This window comes from Schistocerca cancellata, chromosome 4, assembly GCF_023864275.1.
Source record: "Schistocerca cancellata isolate TAMUIC-IGC-003103 chromosome 4, iqSchCanc2.1, whole genome shotgun sequence".
NCBI lineage: Eukaryota > Metazoa > Arthropoda > Insecta > Orthoptera > Acrididae > Schistocerca > Schistocerca cancellata.
The window spans coordinates 846020567-846032278 of NC_064629.1; the positions used below are offsets into that span (position 1 = coordinate 846020567).

Below are 11712 nucleotides of genomic sequence, written 5' to 3' on the forward strand. Positions count from 1 at the left end.
TTGGTGTAGACAACAGAGAACTATGTTGAATAATGTCGGTTCTAGAAAGGACATCCCAAATAAACGAAAACTGCTCCTACGATATTCAGATACAATACAGACAGAAAATATCGTTATGAAATGCACTGAAGTTAAGTTGAGAGCGGTACGAGAACGGTAGCAAATTCCAAAAACTAAGCAGTCATCAAAGTTACGCGATAAGTAAGTCCATTTTCTGATCACAAAACACGAAATATTCACCGCTCAAAATAGTTCAGAGTTCAACATGAGGATTGACAAATTAATACCCGTGATACAAAGAGTAATAACTCACTCTGTCTGTCCTTAGTTCCGTAGTTCAAGCGGAACAATTAGAGTCCCACAATGGAGCCCATTCAGGCCTACCGAAATATGATGTACCTTGAGAAATTGAAGTATGGCAGCGGCCTTTCACCTGCCAGAATCTCTCATCCACTTCATCAGAAACCACACGATACCACAGGTTGGTCTGCCTGCTTCCTTCTTCCAGAACGAACATCCAAATGTCCAGAATCGCTCCATTGAGCTCTTCACTCGAGAAGTCGCTGTCACCTCTTCACTCCTTGAGTGTTCCGTACTGTCTGCTTTTCGTTTGGCTGAAGGTCCACCCCACTAAAAATACATCGTTCTTAAGTTCTACAGACATGATGTGACCCAACATGACCACTACCCAGACTAAACTAATATACACCACTGGAAATTAAAATTGGTACATCACGAAGAGGACGTGCTACAGACGCGAAATTTAACCGACAGGAAGAAGATGCTGTGATATGCAAATTATTAGCCTTTCAGAGCATTCACAAAAGGTCGGCGCCGGTGGCGACACCTACAACGTATTGACATGAGGAAAGTATCCAACCGATTTCACATACACAAACAGCAGTTGACCGGCGTTGCCTCGTGAAACGTTGTTGTGATGCCTCGTGTGAGGAGGAGAAATACGTAACATCACGTTTTCGACTTTGATAAAGGTCTGATTGTAGCCTATCGCAATTACTGTTTATCGTACCGCACCATTGCTGCTCGCGTTGGTCGAAATCAAATGGTTCAAATGGCTCTGAGCACTATGGGACTCAACTACTGTGGTCATCAGTCCCCTAGAACTTAGAACTACTTAAACCTAACTAACCTAAGGACATCACACACATCCAAGCCCGAGGCAGGATTCGAACCTGCGACCGTAGCAGTCACGCGGTTCCGGACTGAGCGCCTTAACCGCAAGACCACCGCGGCCGGCTGGTCGAAATCCAATGACTGTTAGCACAATATTGAATCGGGGGGTTCAGGATGGTAATACGGATCGCCGTGCTGGATTCCAACGGCCTCTTATCACTAGCAGTCAAGACGACGGGCATCTTACCCGCATCGCTGTAACGGATCGTGCAACCACGTCTAAATCCCTGAGTCAACAGATGGGGACGTTTGAAAGACAACAACCATCTGCACGAACAGTTCGACGACGTTTGCAACAGCATGGACTATCAGCTCGGAGACATGGCTGCGGTTACACCATCACAGACAGGAGCGCCTAAGATGGTGAACTCTACGACGAACCTGGGTGCACGAAAGACAAAACGTCATTTTTTCGGATGAATCCAGGTTCTGTTTACAGCATCATGATGGTCGCATCCGTGTTTGGCGACAACGCGGTGAACGCACATTGGAAGTGTGTATTCGTCATTGCCATACTGGCGTATCACCCGGCGTGATGGTATGGGGTGCCATTGGTTACACGTCTCGGTCACCTCTTGTTCGCACTGACGGCACTTTGAACAGTGGACGTTACATTTCAGATGTGTTACGACCCGTGACTCTACCCTTCATTCGATCCCTGCGAAACCCTACATTTCAGCAGGATAATGCACGACCGCATGTTGCAGGTCCTGTACGGGCCACTCTGGATACAGAAAATGTTCGACTGCTGCCCCGGCCAGCACATTCTCCAGATCTATCACAAATTGAAAACTTCTGGTCAATGGTGGCAGAGCAGCTGGCTCGTCACAATGCGCCAGTCACTACTCTTGATGAACTGTGGTATTGTGTTGAAGCTGCATGGGCAGCTGTGCCTGTACACGCCATCCAAGCTCTGTTTGACTCAATGCCCAGGCGTATCAAGGCCGTTATTACGGCCAGAGGTAGTTGTTATGGGTACTGATTTCTCAGGATCTATGCACCCAAATTGCGTGAAAAGGTGATTACATGTCAGTTCTAGTATAATATATTTGTCCAATGAATACTCGTTTATCATCTGCATTTCTTCTTGGTGTAGCAATTTTAGTGGCCAATAGTGTATTACAACAATATTTAAATAAAGAAATGTTATAAACATCCAGTCACACTCAGATCGTTTGCAATAAATATAAGTAAAGCTTTGCTCATAAGTAATTAAGTTAGAATTCTTGTGCAGCTGCACGAACTTTAAATGACTACAGGTTATTGTTACATATTATTTATAAAATTATGCCTGCTTGACAGCAATGTGTTTGACACTTTTTACAGTAGTGGTATCAGCTAACACAACTATTGACCACACTTTAATTAACATGGCCTTTTTAATAAGACTTGAAATCAACATTTAAATAAATTTACTGGCAAAATAATAAACTCTTCATTAAATAAATACACAAGAATGACAAAATGTGAGGTATTCATGTTGGTTTCATTTCCATTATGTTATTGTGGAGAACACGATGTTCTGACAACGATTTTCGTAACGAAAAAGATATAAAGGACGTCGTAAATTCCAAAATAAAATAGAAAAAAGGTTCAAATTGCTCTGAGCTCTTTGGGGCTTAACATCTGAGGTCATCATTCCCCTAGAACTTCGAACTACTTAAACCTGACTAACCTAAGGACGTCACACACATCCATGCCCGAGGCAGGATTCGAACCTGAGACCGTAGCAGTCACGTGGTTCCAAACTGAAGCGCCTATAACAGCTTGGCCACAGCGGCCGGCAAATAAAATAGATACACATACGTAGCCTTCAGAGACGGTGGCTATAGTGCAACCCTATAACCTGTTATCGTTTGTCGAAATCGCATGAAGCGATTTAAAGTTGTTAATTCAGAGGTTTACTGTGTAAATGTTTATTTATTGGGAAATATTAACTTATGTAGTTTGAAACACTGTTGAGTCACTGGATGTGCCTCACTTACCTGAGGTCGCTGATGTGTTGAGATTTGCATTAAAATTTGATTGTAAATTATTATATATTCTCAAAGAGCCTTCTTTAAGACTGTCTGGTTCTCCGCCATTTTTGGTGCATCTCCTGCGCAAAGGCAGTGTGAGCATCAGCCGTCCAAATTACCGGCTTTGGGATTTACCCATTTCCGGCGACGCGCTCCTTGTCTCAGGCTAGCCTGGGGCGGCAGCGTGACGTCTTTGTCCCGCCGACTCACACCCAACCCAGAAAGTAAATTCATCTCTCCTCAATACCAGCTCTTAGCAGGCGAATAACTAGCCCACATACTCGTAATGTTACAAGACTTGCACCTGATGGCCTTAACTGGAATTACCTTTTTTCAGTGCAAATCGGTTCCACATTAACACATTAGGATATATATTATGCTTTGCTGCCTTACGACAATTACAGCCCGCACTCGAAATCTGTGTCTACCTGCACATTATTTACAATCACCCGGTGTGTGCAAAATATGCCAACTGCGAGCAGCTACGAAGAAATTCCGACCTACGCTCACCATCACGAAACTGTCATGCTACTTTATCAGTGTTAAAGGGGGTAGGACGCAAACTGGCCGACTTGGAGCAGGAGAGTCACCCCACGACATTTTAATTTCTACTGTCTATACTTTTACAAATTAACTCATAAAACTTTGTCACCATGACCAGGAAGGTTTGAGGACTCACACTCACCGCAGTGGAAGTTCAAAAACGTAGCAAAATACCTTTTTTTACATGTGAAATTTCATCATTTTTCACTTATTACTGTCTGCATTTGTTGCTATTGGTACACTTTTCTTCCTAAGTAAGAGAGATTCTTCGATGAATTTTTCATAGCATACAAACAGTAGTTACATGTGTATGAAACTCTTGAATTTTCCAAATCTATTGAAAAACTGTGGAAAAAATTGAGATAATTAACTATAAAACTTGAGTTTTTTCTGAACATGAGGTTTAAAATTTCATAAATTAAATATCTTCGAGAGTTTCATACACCTGTAACCATGGTTTGTATTCTGTACAAAAGTCATCGAAGAATCTCTCTTACTTAGGAAGAAAAGTGTACCTATAGCAACAAATGCAGCCAGTAGTATGTGAAAAATGATGAAATTTCGTCTGGAACCGCGTGACCGCTACGGTCGCAGGTTCGAATCCTGCCTCGGGCATGGATGTGTGTGATGTCCTTAGGTTAGTTAGGTTTAGGTAGTTCTAAGTTCAAGGGGACTAATGACCTTAGAAGTTAAGTCCCATAGTGCTCAGAGCCATTTGAATTATTTTTGATGAAATTTCACATGTAAAAAAAATGTGTTTTGTTAAGTTTTTGAGCTTTCACTGCTATGAGTATGAATCCTGAATCCTTCCTGGTCATGCTGTTAAAGTTTTATTTGTAAAAGTATAGACAGTGGAAATTAAAGTGTCCTGTGGTGCCTCTCCTGTTCCAAGTCGGCCCGTTAGACGTCCTTCCCCCCTTAAGCGTTCTGAAAACTAAAAAGCTTATACATCGATTTCATTGACAAAGTATTGGCAGCAGCTACATTGTAGCCATTGTGAACAGCTGATACTTTTCGTTCCTTTGGTTTTTATAAACCGAATGATGATTTCGATGAGGAATAATATATTCAAGACATTGCAGTCAGCGTTTTGTGTTCGTTGATCTACATTCTGGTCACTGAGAAAAATGTTGGGTAAAAATTTGCAAATACGTTTGAAGTTCGTTGAAAGTCGCTAAGTGTTATCATCCTGAAATCCTCACTGAATGGCGTGGGTAAGTTGCGCGCCGTGATCTATGATTCCTCAAGACATTCTTGTCTTACTGTTTAAAAACTTTAATATGAGATTGTAAATCACAAAGCGTAGATTAAGACAGCAATTTAAATTTTGAAATTCAGTCAATATTTATATGAAACACAGAAATTCAATAATAGACTATCAGCAACAGGGACCATGTGACCGTACCCCAGGTTAGTTGTTCAGTAAAATTTTTCCTTTCCTTCCAATGGGGCCATGTCCCGCACTGACGCAGGGTCGGCATTGTTAGGAACGAATTTGCCAAGGTTACTATGAAGGTGTGGACAGATGCGCTTCCTTCCGCCACCCCGTACCCCCCGGGACAGAATTAGTTGATCCCAGCTGTCTGCGTCTAGTGTAATTCATGGAATAGTGCGAACGTGCTCAGATGTTGCCGAGTCGTGTACCTGAGGCAGAACGTGGGGACCAGCCTGGTATTCACCTAGGGGGATGTGGAAAACCGCCTAAAAACCACATTCAGGCTGGCCGGCCCTCGTCTTTAATCCGCCGGGGGGATTCGATCCGAGGCCGGCGCGCTTACTCGAATCAAGGAAGCAGCGCGTTAGCGCTCTCGACTATCCTAGCGGGTCTTTGTCGTTCAGTAAGATGAATATGGTAAATTTAGAGAGAAAACTGCATGGACTACAGTCCAAAAACCAGAGAAAAGCAAAAAGAAAGAAAATATTAGTTAGGAAACAGAGTACCCCACGCGTCGGGCAGCGATGAAATGGCGCGTCATCGGGCTCCTGCTACTACTGCACTCCGCTAGCACGCCGATGGTCGTTGCAAGGTCTGATAGGAACCCAGTCAAGCGCCATGCCAGACTATTCCATCTGGAGAATGAACACTTGTGGAGGTCATACTGACTTGCCTTTCACTGCTGATAACCACAGTGTAATGAAACAGATTTTCTTTGTTTAAAGCATCGCGATACCAGGCTGACAGATCTTCGGAGCGCCGTTTTCGACAATGCGATACTACTTTTATATTCCTAAACTTTCATTTTCACCATCATTTATTTTATTCCTCGCTTAATTCATATTTGACTTTTAATGTAATATCTTTCACGTATGTTTTTGCCTGATTTATCCTCTCATTACCGACTGCACATTTTTTAAGTGTTCATATAACTTGAAGATAATATTACCGAAATTGAAGAGGAGGCAGGTGAATACGAAAAGAGAGATACGCGTTTGTGTGAAGAAGATGACAAATCGCTGAAAGACCTAAATCGAAACAAGGCACCTGGTGCAGACGACTCTCCCTCAGAAACCTCCCTCAGAAAACTCGTAAGAGAGTGAGCCATGACCCTACTATAAGATCTAGAATGTAAGATATATGAGACAGTCAAAATACTGTCGGGCTGCAGGAAGAATGTAATAATCCTATATTGAAGGAAAGGAGGGGTGGCGGGAGGGAAGGTGTGTCATATTCCGCGGATCACTCGAATTTAGCCGCTTTCCTTCGCAACTCCTTGAGCAGGTTGGATATTTTTGTGACACGGAGAATCAAATGACCATAGTAGCTTTACCCATACACAATTGCAGTTCATAGAGATTCGGGGATTAGGGCACAGACCGACTGATTGATAATGTGAATGCCGTGCTTGTTAATTATAGACTCAAGGTATTCAACGGATTTCTGAAGAATTTGAACTTCTGTAGGTTACATTTTAGGCCTGCAGTAGCTAATCGGCATAATAAAGCTTGCGGAAATTTCGAAGGAGTTCACTAGCTCTATCACTAAGAGTTTACTGAGATAACTTCAGCGCGAAGGAATGTCCTGTCGTCTCAGCTGTTGTAAATAATGCTGGCATACTGCCAGGGTGCTGAAAATGCCAGAGGGTAGCCGGTTATACCGGTATAGGCCAGATATAAAGTTGAGCACCAACAGTTCTCGAGATACTGGGTGTAACGGTAACTGCAAGTACACCTCGCATTAATCAACCTTAGTACAAGAGTCACCATTCTGCAGCTGTGAAAGCAGATCTTCCGGACGCTGCATCACGGAAGTATCCACGACGATCTGGGCATTAACGACGTTAAAATCGCTACATAACAGGAGAGAGCCATGTGCTTTATTTACTATCACGTGTGGAAAATTCCACTGTCTCGATGAGACTGGGGCAATAACTTCAAGGTCCTGCAGCCTGTCCACTTCAACTTCTTTTGCTTCCCGTAGGGCGTCGCACCGACGTGAAGTGAGACACAAACCATTTTTTTTTAATCTTATGGGACTTACCTGCTAAGGTCATCATTCCCTAAGCTTACACACTACTTATCCTAAATTCTCCTAAGGACAAACACACACACCCATGCCCGATGGAGGACTCGAACCTCCGCCGGGACCAGCCGCACCAAAAACCATTGTTTTAACACGTTTACACCAGCGTCTATCACAGGGGGCTCACACTTGACCCTAGCAATCATTCTATCACCAATATACTTACGTATGATGTATATCCTATCCGCCAGACACACCGAATAGCTGTGAATACAATGTTGTATGATCCTTGAACGAGAGAGCTTTCTGAAGAAACGAGATATCACATAATATGTGATTAATGTAGTGTAAAATTATTTTGTGATTTGTCGTTGTTTCAAAAGACTGTACTTCTCCCAGTTTCCAAATACAAGGTCAATATGTTCATTTAGTTGCCTATGACAGTTGAATACGACCACAGACACACAGCGAGAAACAGCGAAAGCAATGCCTCCAGACGAAGGAGAGCATGAATATGCACGCCGCTCCACAGCAAGAAACATAATTCTCACCTCCGGCGAGAACGTGTGAAATGAATTTTAATTGCCACATCTCTAGCCCGACCTAAGACAAGAGTGAAGAGATCCGAATATGAGGCATTTAAATCTTCTATCCCTTGGAACTGAATTTCCGTGTACACGAAAACACATTTTCTGCCTGTTTCCATGCATCTAACCCGAATACGTTTTCCGCACTACATGAATTAAGTACTAAGAATTAAAGTTTCCTCGAAACGTATTTTAAGAGACTTCTATTGCAAAAACACCTCTCTTATGTATTTAACCGTCCCTATGCATCACCCTCTTATGAAAAATTTAGCGTAGGGGAACCTAACACGACTTAGGTTATAGCTTTAGTAGCAGTTTCACACATTTATTCATTTACAGATGAGCTAACGTTTCAACGGTGCGGACTGCTTCATTTGGCGTACATCGAGAGATCCACCAAAGGACGAATTGGTAGAACAAAGCTCCTCATCGTGTATGTGCTGTAGGCGCTACAGTCTGGAGCCGAGCGACCGCTACGTTCGCAGGTTCGAATCCTGTCTCGGGCATGGATGTGTGTGACGTCCTTAGGTTAGTTAGGTTTAATTAGTTCTAAGTTCTAGGCGACTGATGACCTCAGAAGTTAAGTCGCATAGTGCTCAGAGCCGTTTGAACCATTTTTGAACTATTAATGAGACCTTTATTGTGACAAGAAAAACAGGTAACTGACCGATGGGGGCAGCAAGATCGAGGACATGAGGGTAAATGACGCTGATGGTAGCGTCTTTCAGACGGGTTACTCTGAATGTTCTCGATAAGTGAACTAAGAAGGAGACCATTCTGAACATTTCAACTTTCGCTGCTCGGTCCGTGTACCTCTCGCCCAGCAGTCGGCAATTGGCGGACTGCGGTCTAGGTCCGGAGGGCGGAAGATCAAAAACTGGCCCACCAAAAATATTTTGCAAGTATAAATTACGTACTCAAATTATTTAAAAAATTATTTTTTTGTACATAACAATTTGCTTGAGCCCTACCCTTATAATTTCTTCTAGTAGTTTACAATTAACTGCTGAATAATTAGAATTCTTAATAGTTAGTTATAAGTAGATTCAATACATAGTTGCTATGCTGTACAGCACAGGAGAGTGCACCGAAGAGTGGGAACGGAAGGAAGCAAGATGGCCCGCCGGCTCAACATGTCATCTCGACCAACATAGAAAATAAGTACACGCGAATGGAACAGAAAAATTTTATTTAATGAAAAAGGACATTTTATGAAACGATTTCAGACTCAGACAACCTCTGAAACCCTGTTAAGTCGGAGAGGGCATATTCATCTAAACGTGGTTTTTTGTGCTGGTGATTAAAACGATAGCTTGAAGCTACTTTGTGAAACTTGGGGCGGGTTCACTCAGCGGTGGCGATCTTTGACAACGAACCGCCTGCCTTGCAGTGCGGCTCCTTTGCTGTGCGGCTGCTTTGGTTTGCGACAGCATACTCTTTGACACGGTAGTAGCTCAAGTAGCTCCTTTGTGGTGCGTCGGCACGTGCTGTGTACCGGGCGAAGGTATTTATATACAGAACGAATATAAATAAAGTACACAAATTTTTAAAGCCACTGCGTCAGAATTCTTTGCGATCGCGTACGGAGCTTTTCGTTGTTATTGAGGCTTATAATGTTTCTTTTGCATCTATGTGAGTCCTAAAAAGCGTAAAGTTGACTGTGAAAATAGGAAGTTTTAGACCGAGTGAACTGTACAATATTGTTTTGTGCTGCCTGATAGGCCTCGAGCTGTTACAATTTGTCTCATATGTAACAATATGCGCTCTTGTTAAAATGGCCAGTTTAAAGCGACGCTACAAATCACCTCATCAGCAGTTCCATAAAAACTTTGTCTGGGTACCTCTTCAAGAGTCCGCTGCTTAGCTGGGTGTTAACGTACTTGCCTCCCGTGCAAGCGGGCCCGGGTTTGACTCCCGGTCGTGTTGGAGATTTTCTCCGTTCGCTGGCTGGGTGGTGTGTTGTCCCCCTCATCATTTCATCCTCATCACCGGCGCACAAGTCGCACAATGTGGTGTCGACTGAAATAAGACTTGCTCTTGGTGGCCGAATTTCCCGAATGGGGCCTCCCGGCCAACTATGCTATATGCTCATTTCCATTTTTTACCTCGTCAAGAAAAACTCCAGACATATCTACCTTCTTTCAAAGCAAGCACGGCCTTCCTAGTTCACTCTATGAGCGAGCAAGAAAAATCTGCAGAAGCAGCAATGTGTGTGTGTTGGACGCTTAATAAACATCGGAAGGCATTTTCAGCCTGAGATATTAAAAATTGTATGTTGAAAGTGGCCGTGGCACTTTTTGAAGAGAAAAAGGATGTTGCTGCCGCAGTTCAAGGTTGGTTCAAATGGCTCTGAGCACTATGGGACTTAACATCTGAGGTCATCAGTCCCCTAGAACTTAGAACTACTTAAACCTAACTAACCTAAGGACATCACACACATCCATGCCCGAGGCAGGATTCGAACCTGCGACCGTAGCAGTCCCGCGGTTCCGGACTGCAGCACCTAGAACCGCACGGCCACCGTGGCCGGCGCAGTTCAAGGTATTCCACTGTCGGCAAGAAGTAAAACAACAAGAAACGAATTTTGGGTGCTGACAATAAAAGTAGTTTGTTCCAGCTTCTGCAGAAGACGCCTTGCTACTCAACAGTGGTGGTGGTGGTGGTTAGTGTTTAACGTCCCGTCGACAACGAGGTCATTAGAGACGGAGCGCAAGCTCGGGTTAGGGAAGGATTGGGAAGGAAATCGGCCGCGCCCTTTCAAAGGAACCATCCCGGCATTTGCCTCAAACGATTTAGGGAAATCACGGAAAACCTAAATCAGGATGGCCGGAGACGGGATTGAACCGTCGTCCTCCCGAATGCGAGTCCAGTGTGCTAACCACTGCACCACCTCGCTCGATTGCTACTCAACAGCACTAGATGAATCATGCGACATTGTTGATGAAGAACAAATGTCTATTTTCGTGCTCCTTTCTTATATTGAAAGTATGAAATTTAGGGAAAGATTACTAACAATATTGCCGTTGAAAGACAAGACTGGCGGAGAAAATTTATTCAAGGGTTTCGATGACCTCAAGATAAAATCAAACATTAGTTATGATACATTGGTGTCTCTTTCAACTGACAGGGCCCCAGCGATGATGGGCAAAGAAACAGGACTAGTAATAGAATCAAAGATAAAAATGCTGGGCAACTGTCTTAGTAGTCCATAATCCACAAGGCAGCGCGTTGTGGAAAACTTTTTGTGACTCTGAAAGAAGTAATGGACAGGTTGATCAAGTTAATTAATTTCACGAGGTTCAGCACACACAGTTCATAGAATTTGTTTCTGAATGTGATTCAGCGCATTCTGACTTGTGCAGTACAGCATTGTTGGCTAAGTAAGGGTCAAGTGATTGAGCGTTTTTGCGAGCAAAATAAGAGGTAACATCCTTCATAGAAAACTTGGATTCACAAGAAGCAAGAAACCACTTGAAGTCCTTAGCAAACAAAAGCAGTACACTAGCTGTGGCTTCCTTGAAAGGCATCCTGAAACATTTAAACGTGTTGAACACCGACCTACAAGCAAATGGGAAATTAATATGTAATATGACGTGTGTCTTCTTTCCGTCGCGAACGGGATATTTTTGAAAAAGACATTGCAATTCAAGAATTTTTTCCCCTTTTCAGCAATTTTTAATATTAAAATAATTTTTGTAATACACATTTCAGTAGTCTCAATTTTATGTCCGATCTTAAGAAGGGATTTGCAACAAGATTCCAAGATATTTCAGAGACAGAGAAGCTATCCCTAATCTTAAAATCACATTTTGAAGTTACTCCAGCATCAGAATGGATGGATGTGGCTGTGATGTTGTTCAATCTTTCAAAGTCTTCTCTCCAAATGGAGATAATAAACTCCCAGAGAGAC

General features: G+C 43.0%; 1 non-coding gene across 1 annotated transcript; it reads right to left on the minus strand.

The window, feature by feature from the left end:
• Nucleotides 1-10625: 10625 nt before the first annotated feature.
• Nucleotides 10626-10698, minus strand: Trnaa-cgc (transfer RNA alanine (anticodon CGC)). Its single transcript has one exon. It is a non-coding gene; the product is annotated as a tRNA-Ala (tRNA).
• Between the last annotated feature and the right edge of the window lie 1014 nt (nt 10699-11712).